We start from the raw sequence: 14624 nt of genomic DNA on the forward strand, positions 1-14624 counted from the left end.
CATTGTCTTTTACAAGGAGCCAGAGTGTGGACAGCTCCTTACCTTTTCTCTTTGCAGCAACAAAGAAATATAACATGTACAAATTGAATATTTTAGCTATCTCCTCCCCGCAGAGAAAGAAAGCACTGATTAATTGATTTGATTTATTGTCACATGTACCGAAGTACAGTGAAAAGTATTTTTCTGCAGCCGAGGGAACGTACACAGTACGTACATAGTAGACAAAGTTAATAATCAACAGAGAACATTGACAAATGGTACATCGACAAACATGATTGGTTACAGTGCGGAACAAGGGGCCAAAAAAAGCAAATACACGAGTAAGAGCAGCATAGGGCATCGTGAATAGTGTTCTTACAGGGAACAGATCAGACCGAGGGGGAGACGTTGAGGAGACTGGTAGCTGTGGGGAAGAAGCTGTTCCTATGTCTGGAAGTGCGGGTCTTCAGACTTCTGTATCTTCTGCCTAATGGAAGGGTCTGGAAGAAGGCAATGCCTGGGTGGGAGGGGTCTCTGATAATGCTGTCTGCCTTCCAGAGGGAGCGGGAGGTGTATGTAGAATCAATGTAGGGGTGTTATTTTCCTTGCTCTGAAAGGTAAGGAAGAAGGTGGCATTGTGATAATGTTGCTGGACCAGTAATCCAGAGGCCTAGGCTAATGCTCTGGGGTAATAATGCTAGGGATTCAAATCCCACCGTGGGAGCTGTGGAATTTAACTCAGTTAATGAACCTGGAATTATAAAGCTAGTCTCAGTAATGACAACCATGAAGCAAATCTCATTCTTGTCAAAGAAACCCACTTGGCTCACTAACGTCCTTTAGGAAAGGAAATCTGCCGTCCTTACCCGGTCTGGCCTACATGTGACTCCAGACCCACAGCAATGCAGCTGACTCTCTGAAATGGCCCAGCAAGTCGCTCAGTTCAAGGACAATTTGGAATGGGCAACAAATGCTGGCCCAGTCAGCGACACGCAGACACCATGGGAAAGCTGGACTGAAGACAACATTGGTTAACATGGACTTCAGTAAGGCATTTGATAAGGTTCCCCATGGTAGGCTGATGGAGAAAGTGAAGTCTCGTGGGGTCCAGGGTGTACTAGCTAGATGGATAAAGAACTGGCTGGGGAACAGGGGACAGAGAGTAGTGGTGGAAGGGAGTGTCTCAAAATGGAGAAAGGTGACTAGTGGTGTTCCACAGGGATCCGTGCTCGGACCACTGTTGTTTGTGATATACAGAAATGATCTGGAGGAAGGTATAGGTGGTCTGATTAGCAAGTTTGCAGATGACACTAAGATTGGTGGAGTAGCAGATAGCGAAGGGGACTGTCAGAGAATACAGCAGAATATAGATAGATTGGAGAGTTGGGCAGAGAAATGGCAGATGGAGTTCAATCCAGGCAAATGCGAGGTGATGCATTTTGGAAGATCTAATTCAAGAGCGGACTATACGGTCAATGGAAGAGTCCTGGGGAAAATTGATGTACAGAGAGATCTGGGAGTTCAGGTCCATTGTACCCTGAAGGTGGCTGCGCAGGTCGATAGAGTGGTCAAGAAGGCATACGGCATGCTTTCCTTCATCGGAAGGGGTATTGAGTGCAAGAGTTGGCAGGTCATGTTACAGTTGTATATAAGACTTTGGTTAGGCCACATTTGGAATACTGCGTGCAGTTCTGGTCGCCACATTACCAAAAGGATGTGGATGCTTTGGAGAAGGTGCAGAGGAGGTTCACCAGGATGTTGCCTGGTATGGAGGGCGCTAGCTATGAAGAGAGGTTGAGTAGATTAGGATTAATTTCAATAGAAAGACGGAGGTTGAGGGGGGACCTCATTGAGGTCTACAAAATCATGAGAGGTATAGACAGGGTGGATAGCAAGAAGCTTTTTCCCAGAGTGGGGGACTCAATTACTAGGGGTCACGAGTTCAAGGTGTGAGGGGAAAAGTTTAAGGGAGATATGAGTGGAAAGTTCTTTACGCAGAGGGTGGTGGGTGCCTGGAACGCATTGCCGGTGGAGGTGGTAGAGGCGGGCACGATAGCGTCATTTAAGATGTATCTAGACAGATACATGAATGGGCAGGGAGCAGATGGATACAGATCCTTGGAAAATAAGCAACAGTTTTAGATAGAGGATCTGGATCGGTGCAGGCTTGGAGGGTCGAAGGGCCTGTTCCTGTGCTGTAATTTTTCTTTGTTCTTCTTTGCTCTTAACTGTGTTTTTAAAATTACAAATAGTGTTTTGCTGTGATCGTGGGCCGTACTGGCTTATATAGGTCACCAGAATATTGTAGCTCCGTGGATCCTTCCAGAGAGATTTTATTTGTGCATCTTGATTCTGTTAAACAGTCGAAGTGGTCATCAGTAATATTTTATGTTGCACTTTCTTCCAGAACCAAATCTGGCAGCAGAAAATTTGGATTGGTGCTTCTTAAATTCCTCAATCAAATTGGCAAAAGGACCCCCATAAGTACTAACAACTGTGCTTTCAGTCTGGCCGATTTCATGGCAGTGCTTGGCTCACTGGCCAAACTTATCTCCTTGAGTCAGTGATACAGCTGTCTATAGAATAAAGCCTTTCCTGAATAACATTAACCAGCCAATAAATGGTTCGCTTATCACAGGACTTAAGTCAGGGGCAGCACGGTGGCACAGTGATTAGCACTGCTGCCTCACGGCGCCGAGGACCCGGGTTCGATCCCGGCTCCGGGTCACTGTCCGTGTGGGGTTTGCACATTCTCCCCGAGTTTGCGTGGGTTTCGCCCCCACAACCCAAAGGTGTGCAGGCTAGGTGGATTGTCCACGCTAAATTGCCCCTTAATTGGAAAAAATGAATTGGGTACTCTAAATTTATTTTAAAAAACAAGACTCAAGACTAAGTCACTGTGCCAACGTTCCAGTTTCCTCCAAGTCACTCATCATCCTGACTTGGAAAAATATCGGCCATTCCTTTAGTGTCGCTGGGTCAAAATCCCTCCCTAACTGCACTATGGGTGCAGTGGGTCAAGAAGGCACCACCACCTTCTCGAAGACAACTCGGGATGGGCAATAAATGCTGGTCTCGCCATCAACGCCCACATCCCGTAAATGAATTTTTAAAATAATGTACCCAAACCAGTGACAGATTGGGTGTTGGTGTAAAGACAAATCTGCATCTGTTTGAGATGAACTGAGGTAAACGGAAATTTAAAGTGCGAGAGGTGAACTTACCACTGGGCATGGTAATGACTCAGGGGATAGAGCACTTGGCGTTGGGTCAGAGGGTCAGCTGCTCAAGTCAAACGCTGCATTGGTTGGCGCCAATGACTGTGAGAAAACGTGCAGACCACAGCCGCGGCCGTGGAAAGCAAACGGCACCATGACCGAATATTCCTGAACATCACGAAGGAGGAAACACTGTGAGGACTGAAATGAGAATCACACAGGAGCAAGGAAGTTAACCGTGTCCATCATCATGTTAATATTGTCTTGAGGTGGCTGCAGTTATACATTAGGAGTTCTGAGCACAGTTAAAAGGACACACTCCATGATACAGTAGCAACATGTCCTCCGCAACCATTTGGGAGGGAAGATTTTGATCAATGGTGAGCAGCCAATATTTTATTTCTCCAAAAGGACTTTACACTGGAAGGAACTTTACATTGACGAATGAACAGGACAGACATTGACTCGCTTTCTCAAATAGCTGTGAAAACAGAGCAAATAATATGAATATTCTGTAACCTGAAGCCTCCAGTGTGGAATGGTGCAAATCTTAGGAAATGTTGGGACTGTAGCCCACAATGTTCCTTCAGCGTCTGCCACACATCTGGTAGTCTGCAAAGAGGAGTTGTGTGAATCCAATCCATCCAGCAGGAAGCCACTGGGATTGGATCACGGAGCCATTTTACATCACCGACCTGATTTATGCTCAAGTTAGTGGACTACACTGATTCAATATGACACAGAAGAAATCCATCAAGTCCATGACCTCTGTCGGGTAATCCAGCAAGACCCAGTCTATCCCCATATCCCTGCATTTCCCTCATTGGCCATCTCCCCTTCTACCGCCCTCGTCGGCAGTGGTTTCCAGGTCATCGTCTCTCGCTGCCTGAAAAACAGTTCTTCCTCAAGATTTCACCCAATATATGAGCCCCACGCCCCCCCTCCCCATTCCTCACCTTATCGGCTAATGGGACCAGCTTTTCTTTGTCTATCTTGATGCGGCACGGGATACCAATGTTTAAATTGGGTGGAATGTGTTTGAAGTGGTAAATGTTGCTGGATGGGGTAAGGAGCTACTTACTCCTTGGAAAATGACTGGGTCAGAGTAGCAATTAGAGGCGTGGCAGGGCAGACTCACAGATCGTTACAGCTTTGGTGGCGCAGATTAACAAGGCCACAGCCCAGTTCAATATTCGCTTTCAAATGCCCATTTTCCTTTCCAAAGTACCATTTCCTCCTCACTTTGTGACACACAATAACGCTTTGCCAGAATGGACCTTTTCCCCCTTGGAGTTCAGGAACTCACTGTCTTCTGAGTCCCGAGATTCAGTCCTGTTTCGAGTGAACATTTGTTTCAGCATTTCTCTGGACTTTTCACTTTCTATCCACGCAGGTCAACGCTGGTAATGTTTCCTGTTGCCAGGGCTGGGTCAATCAATCCAAGGAGGCTTTGTTGGGCTTCTTGTAGTTCAGCACTCCCTCATGTCTAGTTGGTTTATTTTATGGTCTTCTTGCTTCATTCATGTTCTTCTGGTGATGCCCTTTGTCATTTTAATGTTGTCAGCTTTGCCAGCAGCTCTGTGAGTACAGTGATTGTGTCTGGAGACGCTAAGTCCAAACCAAAGGATAAAAGACTTGCATCTTCCATGATGCCCCAACGTGCTTTACAACCAGTGAAGTACTTTTTGAAATGTAGTCAATTTACCCACAGTTAACACCCACAAACCACAAGATGACAAATCACCAGATCACTGGTTTCTCTGATGTTAGTTTAGGGATAAGTATTTGACCAAGGCTTTAGGAGAATATCTTCTTCTGAGTAATGCAATGGGATCCTTGATGTCTGCAACAGAGGGACCCCAGCTTATGTCATTTGAATGACACATCTGAAAGATCTTTGACAGTGCAGCACTCCCTCGGTACTGTAATGAGCTTGCAGCTTAAAAGCTGTGCTCAACTTATGTCTCTTGAGTGTGACGATGAACTCACAACATACATGACTAAAAGGCTATCGCTGAGTCACAACTGACACTAGCAGACAGTCAATATTTTTGCAAGACCCGACTTGAACATCGCAAGCCGTCTCTTCTCCAATCTGATCTCTCCTCCCTTTACCATTGAGGCCAGTTTCTGCATTCTGGGCTCTATTTATCGGTCAGTTACCAAGGGGCAGCATAGTGGTTAGCACAATTGCTTCACAGCTCCAGGGTTCCAGGTTCGATTCCCGGCTTGGGTGTGGAGTCTCCCCGTGTGTATGTGGGTTTCCTCCGGGTGCTCCGGTTTCCGCCCACTGTCCAAAGATGTGCAGGTTAGGTGGTTCGGCCATGATAAATTGCCCTTAGTGTCCAGAAAGGTTGGGTGGGGCTACTGGGTTAAGGGGCTAGAGTGAAAATGTGGTCTTGGGTAGGGTGTTCTTTCCAAGGGCTGGTGCAGACTCGATGGGCCAAATGGCCTCCTTCGTCACTGTAAATTCTATGATTTTATGATTCTATAAAGCGCATTTGCAGAAGCCCTATGTTCTCCCCTATAAGGGAGTGTGTCGAGCAAGCAAGCAGCTAGGAAGGCAAATGGTATGTTGACCTTCATTGCAAGAGGACTTGAACGTAGGAGCAGGGATGTGTTGCTGCAGCTGAACAGGGCCTTGGTGAGACCACACCTGGAATATTGTGTGTCATTTTGGTCTCTTTGCCTGAGAAAAGATATACTTTCCATCGAGGGAGTGAATGTCCATCAGTCTGATTTCTGGGATGGCGGGATTGTCGGATGAGGAGAGATTGAGTCGGCTGGACCTGGATTCACTGGAATTCAGAAGAATGAGAGGGGATCGGATTGAAACGTATGAGACTCTGACGGGGCTGGGCAGACTGGAGGCAGGGACGTTGTTCCCTCTGGCTGGAGGGGGTGGTCTAGAACAAGGGGTCACAGGATATGGGGTGGACCATTTAGGACTGAGATGAGAAGAAATTCCTTTACCCAGAGGGTGGCGAACCTGAAGAATTCTCTACCACAGAAGACAGCGGAGGCCAAATCACTGAATAAATTTAAAAAGGAAACAAATAGATTTCCAGACACTAAAGACATAATGGGGTCATGGGAGAGAGCGTGAGTATGGCTGTGATATAGAGGCAGGATAGGAAAATTCTGCCCATGTTGTCAAAGCTTTATGCTCTGCACTCATCAGGACGAATGCAAGAGTGCCAAATTTCAAGCGATCACAAATCAAGTAGCATCTTCCTTCATTTGATCATAATGGGCAGAGTACAGGCTGTACCCAACCAACCCAGCGCTTGTGAAACCTAAAACAAAATGTCTGCTCTCAGATGTGATTCTGCGATTGGGCCGCACTTGCTGAACAATCCTGAGTTACACCATGCTACACAAACAAACAATTTAAGATAATCAGTCAAGCTTTAACACAGCACGTTTGCTAGATGTGACACACATTCACACACAGAGACCTGTACTGTGCAAACAAAAGGAATATGTTCAAGATTTACACCTTTTTTGAATTAACCAGGAGCTTGAGGAGCCTATAGTTCCCCATTTCCACACCGCTACCAATCAGAGTCGACTTGCCAACCAAACAGGTGCCGTCTTCTCCTATAGCATAAGTTGTGATTGTTTGAAATTTGGCATTTTTGCATTTGTCCAGATCAGTGCAAGGTGAAAAGCTTCAGCAACATGTCTCTCTTTTCAGTAATATTTTTCAGAATGATTCTACCTGATTTATTGCACCACATTTTAAAAAGTGGCCAGTGAAGCCTCATTTTGTATGAATCATACAGATGTAAATAAGCCAAAACAGCTTGAAAAGCCATTTTGAAAAAAACAGCTTTTTCAGCACATCCTTTGTCAAATCATCCAAGAAGCTTTGGCCACAGAAAGCTATCACATCTGCACCGAAGAAAAGGGTTTATTGAATGTAGAAAAATTGAGGAAACTGAAGTTGATTTATGCTATATTTGGCTTCTAAATTCCCGTGGGGAGGGTGCCAGGGTGATTAGGGGTGGGCAGGGGTGCTGGGGTGAGTGAAAGTGGAGGGGTGCGAGGGTGACTAGACGTGAACAGGGTGCTAGCTTGAATAGGGGTGGGTAAAGGTGGAGAGGGGACCAGTGTGAATAGGGTTGGCAACGGTGCCAAGGTGACTAAAGGAAGGGTTGGGAAAGGCATAATTCTCCCTGTGGTCGGATGACGTGTAACTTGCCCTGGTGTGCAATAGGGATGACTCTCTCTAAACCGGATTGGGAGCTGGAAGCTGGGGTTAGTGCTGATTGATCTCGTGTCTGGTGCAGTTGGGTTTCTGGTGCAGAGTGCCCTGCACATGCTTTCTCCCATTGATATACGGAATGAATGTCGAGTCCGCACACAGCGATAAAGCCCATCGAGCTCCTTAGATTGACAGCCTTTTCAGAATGCCGTCAGCTTCCCTAAAACTGTTGCTTTGCTTGTACTGCTTCTCAGGGTTAACAGCCAAGTGTTGCACAGAATTGCAATGTTCAGCTCTCACAACAGCCACCATAAGCCCGTCACAAGCAAGGAGAATACCTGGGGCTGCATTTGCATTCCTAGACCTGTTGTATACCAGAGAACATATCAGATAAGGGACAATGTTTCACTGCCTTGTTGCTTTGGGAAATTATTGCTTTGACCCAGCTCACGTTGGGATATGCCTTCAGCAAAATGGGAAAATAAATTATTGAGGACTCTTACTGCCTTGGAAATCAAATAAAAGAGCATGTTGCAATGGTGAGTGTGCCAAGAGGAGAATGGCTTGTGGATCATGGAGTGTGTTTCTGAGCCACGCAAAACAGAAGCTCCCCAGCTTTGATTCCTGTTTTACGATGCTTTGGGGTCATGCATTACAAGTGTGCGTGTGTATGTGCGTGTGCATGGGATGGTTATAAGGTCAGGTGACCTCCTATGACATACTCCACCACTCCTGCCTCCGGCCCGCAGTCAAACTGCACATCAATGTCTTGCGAAGGGCGGCATGTGGCGCAGTGGTTAGCACTGGGACTGCGGCGCTGAGGTCCCGGGTTCGAATCCCGGCCCTGGGTCACTGTCCGTGTGGAGTTTGCACATTCTCCACATGTCTGTGTGGGTCTCACCCCCACAACCCAAAGATGTGCTGAGTAGGTGGAATGGCCACATTAATTGGAAACTGTGCCTCGCGGAGGGCCAGTGTCTTTAGGGGGGTGGGGGGAGAAATGGTCGGCAGAAAACCTGAAAGGGGGATAAAGAATATGTCCAACCTATAAGGTGTGGGGTTAACAAACAAAAATTTATTCATTCCTTAACTTTCTCCAGAAGCCGTTGACTCGAGGTTGGCTAGAATTCAGTGGGCCAGAGTTGTTCTTTCTAATTAAGTGGCAACATCCCTGTAAATTTGTCCTTCGTGAGTAACGTGTGATCCCAGGTGTTTGCCCACACATTGTAAATGAAATCAAGAAGGTCAGCATGTGGCGAACACAAACAAACAATAGAAACAGCTCCGATAAAGGTGTAAAACACCCCAAGGTGCTTTCCTTTTAGTTAATTAATTCATGGGATGTGTGTGTCGCTGGGCTGGGTCAGCATTAATTACCCATCCCTAATTGCCCTTGAATTGAGTGTCTCGTTCGGCCATTTCACAGAGCAGTTAAGAGTCAACCACATTGCTGTGGGGTCTGGAGTCACATGTAGGCCAGACCGGGTAAGGACGGCAGATTTCCTTCCCTGAAGGACATTACTGAACCAGGTGGGTTTTTATGACAATCGACAATGGTTTCATGGTCATCATTCAACTTCTAATTCCAGATATTTATTGATACAAATTTCACCACCTGTCGTGGTGGGATTGGGACCCGGGTCCCCAGAATATTACCCTGGGTCTCTGGATTAAGGAGGTATTAGGTCAGATGACTAAAAGCTTGGACAAAGAGGTAGGTTTTAAGGAGCTGGAAAGGTTTAGGGAGGGAGTTTTAGAGCTTAGGCCAGCTGAGGGCACAGTGATCACAGGGATGTGTAAGAGGCCAGAATTAGAAAAGCAGAGGTATCGGGAAGGATTGTGGAGTTGGAGGCGAGAACAGAGATAAGGAGGGGTGAGACCATGGAGATATTTGTAAACAAGGAAGAAAGTACTTCTTGATGAACACCCGATTAGAAACCCTTATCTTGAGGGTCATCTGCCTGTTTTCCAAGACAGGCATAAAACCTAACCCTGATCATGTCCTCACCGGGCACCCATTCACTCCACTGCCATCAGAGTAAAAACAAAGAACAAGAAATCTTGTAGATTTCCCCTTCTCTAACACAAGTGGCATGATCACTATTGCTGCTCCCACCTTGGCTGAGATCAGCTAACTGGGATAGCACCTGATCAGTAAGTATCATTTCACTCCAAGGAAGAAAGACTTGCATTTATACAGCACCTATCACAACCTCAAGATGTCTCGGAGATTTTACAGCCAATGGAATACAGCTGACGCACAGTCACTATTGTGATGTAGGAACCATTAGAGCAAAGTGCTAATAACATTCAACAGCAAGTGTCCCGTTCACAGAATCATAGAATCCCGACAGTGCAGAAGGAGACCATTCGGCCCATCGAGCCTGCACCGACCCTCTGAATGAGCCCCCTACTCAAGCCCACTCCCCCACCCTATCCCCGTAACCCCACCTGACCTGTACATCTTTGGACACTAAGAGGCAATTTAACATGGACAAACCACCTAACCTGCACATCTTTGGACTGTGGGAGAAACCGGAGCACCCGGAGGAAACCCACGCAGACACGGGGAGAACGTGCAGACTCCGCACAGACAGTCACTCGAGGTGGGGATTGAACCTGGGTCCCTGATGCTGTGAGGCAGCAGGGCTAACCACTGTGCCACCGTGCTGTTAGAGCATCGATGCTTCCAAAATCAGAGCTCTTTGCAACATTTGGTGAAGAACATTGTTTAAAAACAGAGTTTGATTAGCACAGTTTGTTCAGCCAAAATCTAAATGTTTTGCTTCAATCTTTATGGAGAACCACTTTGTCATGATATGCAAACATGCAACCAATGAACACTCAGAATAGGCACAACCAATGGGCAGTCAGGACACTCAGAGGTGGCATCACCACAAGGGGGCATGACACAAACACTATAAAAGGGATGAGGCACTCACACCCTGCCCCTTTCCACAGACAGACATCTAGAGAGTTAGACAGGGTGTATCCTCAGCATCACACCCCAGCACGTGGCTTAGAGCAAGCTGCTCCAGTTAGACTGAGTTACTGCAGTTAGATTAGCAGAGAGTCGGACACATTTGAGAACTGTGTTAATAGTTCAATAAACACGCTGAACTCATTTCAGAGTCTGGAGCATCCTTTAGTTAAGACTGCATCAAGTAGCAGCCCGTGTTATCCCAAGCAGCATAACACAACACATTTGATCGTGTATTCAGAATTCCTTTTTTAAAAGAAATATTTCTCAAATGTTTACATATTTTCAACAAAACACCCCCTTACAGAAAAAAGAAAAACAAAGAACACATAAATAAACATCTTACAACTACATCACGAATTCCCCCAATATACAAACCCCCCATTAAGCAATAATAAACACAGTAGAAAACACAAAGTGCACCCCCCCCCTCCTCTCCCCCCCCCCCCCCCCCCCCGGGTTGCTGCTGCTGCCGACCACCTCCTAACACCCGCAAGATAGTCTAGGAACGGTTGCCACCGCCTGAAGAACCCCTGTACAGACCCTCACAAGGCAAATTTTACCCTCTCCAGTTTAATGAACCCTGCCATGTCGCTGATCCAGGCTTCCACGCTCGGGGGCCTCGCATCCTTCCACTGTAGCAGAATCCTCCGCCGGGCTACCAGGGACGCAAAGGCCAGAATACCGGCCTCTTTCGTCCCCTGCACTCCCGGCTCGTCCGATTCCCCAAATAGTGCTAACCCCCAGCTCGGCTTAACCTGGGTGTTCACCACCTTAGACATCATCCTCGCAATACCCCTCCAGAACCCATCCAGCGCCAGGCACGCCCAGAACAGGTGGGTATGATTTGCTGGGCTCCCCGAGCACCTCCCACACCTGTCTTCCACCCCAAAGAACCTGCTCAGCCTCGCCCCTGTCATATGCGCTCTGTGAAGAACCTTAAATTGTATCAGGCTAAGCCTGGCACAAGAGGAGGAAGAATTAACCCTACCCAGGGCGTCCGCCCACATACCCTCGTCTATCTCCTCCCCAAGCTCCTCCTCCCATTTACCCTTTAGCTCCTCCACCGAGGTCTCCTCCTCCCCCTGTATCTCCTGGTAGATCGCCGAGACCCTGCCCTCTCCAACCCACCCCCCCGAGAGCACCCTATCCTGGATCCTGAGTGCTGGAAGCAGCGGGAACTCCCTCACCTGCCGTCTTACAAACATCCTTACCTGCATGTACCTGAAGGCATTTCCGGGGGAAGCCCGAAGTTTTCCTCCAGCGCCCCATTACTCACAAACATTCCATCTAAAAAATGTCCCCCATCCTTCTAATTCCTGCCCTGTGCCAGCTCAGGAACCCTCCATCCATTCTCCCCAGGACGAACCGATGGCTCTCCCGGACCAGGGACCAAACCGAAGCCTCTACCTCACCCCTGTGACGCCTCCACTGCCCCCACATTTTCAAAGTTGCCGCCACCACTGGACCCGTGGTGTACCTAGTCGGCGGGAGTGGCAGCGGTGCTGTCACCAGCGCCCCCAGACTCGTGCCCACACAGGACGACATCTCCAGCCTCTTCCACACCGCCCCCTCCCCCTCCATTACCCACTTGCTTATCATCACCACGTTGGCAGCCCAGTAGTACCCACACAGATTAGGTAACGCTAACCCTCCTCTGTCCCTACTCCGCTCCAGAAACACCCTTCTCACCCTCGGGGTCTTTTTCGTCCACCGAATCCCATGATGCTCCTACTGACCCGCTTAAAAAAGGCCTTAGGGATCAGGATGGGGAGGCACTGGAATATAAAAAGGAACCTCGGGAGCACCGTCATCTTCACCGACTGTACCCTACCCGACAAGGAGAGTGGCAGCATATCCCACCTTTTAAACTCCTCCTCCATCTGTTCCACCAGCCTTGTCAAGTTGAGCTTGTGTAGGGCCCCCAGCTCCTGGCCACCTGGATCCCCAGATTCCAAAAACTCCTTTCCGCCCTCTTCAGTAGAAGCTCATCTATCCCCCTTCCCTGGTCCCCTGGGTGTACCACGAAGAGCTCACTGTTGAGCTTATACCCGGAAAAGTCCCCAAACTCCCTGAGGATCCGCATCACCTCTGGCATCCCCCCCACTGGGCCCGCCACATACAGTAACAGGTCATCGGCATACAACGAAACCCGGTGTTCCCCCCCCCCCCGGTCTAGCCCCCTCCAGTTCCTGGACTACCTTGGAGCCATAGCCAAAGGCTCAATTTCCAATGCAAATAGCAAGGGGGATAGGGGGCACCCCTGCCTCGTCCCCCGGTACAGCCAAAAGTATTCCGACCTCCTCCGATTCGTGGCCACACTCGCCACCGGGGCTTCGTAAAGTAGCCTAACCCAACTCATGAACCCCTCCCTGAACCCAAACCTCCTCAACATTTCCCAGAGGTATCCCCACTCCACCCTATCGAAGGCCTTCTCCGCGTCCATCGCCGCCACTATATCCGCCTCCCCCTCCACTGCAGGCATCATGATTACGTTAAGGAGCCTCTGCACATTGGTATTCAGCTGCCTTCCCTTCACAAAACCCGTCTGGTCCTCGTGAATCACCTCCGGGACACAGTCCTCAATTCTGGTAGCCAACACCTTTGCTAACAGCTTCGCGTCCACGTTGAGGGGAGAGATTGGCCTATACTACCCACATTGTAATGGGTCCTTGTCCCGCTTCAAGATCAGCGAGATCAGCGACCTGGACATCATCGGGGGTAGGGCCCCCCTCCCTCGCCTCGTTGAAAGTCCTCACTAATATAGGGCCCAGCAGGTCTATGTACTTCCGGTAAAATTCCACCGAAAACCCACCTGGCCCCGGTGCCTTCCCCGCCTGCATACTCCCCAGCCCCTTAGTCAGCTCCTCCAGCCCTACCGGTGCCCCAAGCCCTGCCACCTGCTCCTCCTCCACCCTCGGGAACCTCAGTCGATCCAAAAATCGACGCATCCCCCCCTCCTCTGTTGGGGGCTCAGACCTATACAGCCCCTCATAAAAGTCTCTAAATACCCCATTTATTCCCACCGCACTCCGCCCCGTGTTCCCCCCTTTTATCCCTAACTCCCCCAACCTCCCTCGCTGCCTCCCGCTTCCAAAGCAGGGGCGAGTTTCTCCGACCCCCCGCCGGGTCGGAGAATCGCCGGGGGCTGGCGTGAATCCCGCCCCCGCCAGTTGCCGAAGTCTCCGGCGCCGGATATTCGGCGGGGGCGGGTATCGCGCTGCGCCGGTTGGCGGGCCCCCCCCCGCTCAATTCTCCTTCCCGGATGGGCCGAAGTCCCGCCGCTAAAATGCCTGTCCCACCGGCATAAATTAAACCACCTACCTTACTGGCGGGACAAGGCAGCGCGGGGGGGGCTCCGTGGTCCCGGGGGGGGGCACGGGGCGATCTGGCCCCGGGGGGTGCCCCCACGGTGGCCTGGCCCGCGATCGGGGCCCACCGATCCGCGGGCGGGCTGTGCCGTGGGGGCACTCTTTCCCTTCCGCCTCCGCCACGGTCTCCACCATGGCGGAGGCGGAAGAGACCCCCTCCACTGCGCATGCGTGGACATGCCGTCAGCGGCCGCTGATGCTCCCGCGCATGCGCCGCCCGGAGATGTCATTTCCGCGCCAGCTGGCGGGGCAACAAAGGCCTTTTCCGCCAGCTGGCGGGGCGGAAATTCGTCCGGCGCCGACCTAGCCCCTCAAGGTTGGGGCTCGGCCCCCAAAGATGCGGAGCATTCCGCACCTTTGAGGCGGCACGATGCCCGTCTGATTTGCGCCATTTTGGGCGCCAGTCGGCGGACATCGTGCCGTTTCCGGAGAATTTCGCCCCTGGTGTGCCAACATCCGGCGAGCCTTCTCCCCGTACTCATACACCGCCCCTTGCACTTTTCTCCACTGCACCTCTGCCTTCTTGGTGGTCAACAGGTCGAACTCGGCCTGGAGGCTTCGTCGCTCCTTGAGTAGTCCCTCCTCGGGGACCTCTGCATACCTCCTATCCACCCTTAAAATCTCCCCCACCAATCTCTCCCTCGCACACCTCTCCTTCTTCCTCTTGTGGGCCCTAGTGGAGATTAGCTCTCCCCTAAACATCGCCTTCAGCACCTCCCAGACCACCCCACCTGCACCTCCCCATTATCGTTAGCCTCTAGATAGCTTTCAATGCACCCCCGGATCCGCCCGCTCACCTCCTCATCCGCCAGCAAGCCCTCATCCAGGCGCCACAGCGGGCGCTGGTCCCTCTTCTCCCCCAGCTCCAG

This window comes from Scyliorhinus torazame, chromosome 11 (genome assembly GCF_047496885.1).
Source record: "Scyliorhinus torazame isolate Kashiwa2021f chromosome 11, sScyTor2.1, whole genome shotgun sequence".
Classification (NCBI taxonomy): Eukaryota; Metazoa; Chordata; class Chondrichthyes; order Carcharhiniformes; family Scyliorhinidae; genus Scyliorhinus; species Scyliorhinus torazame.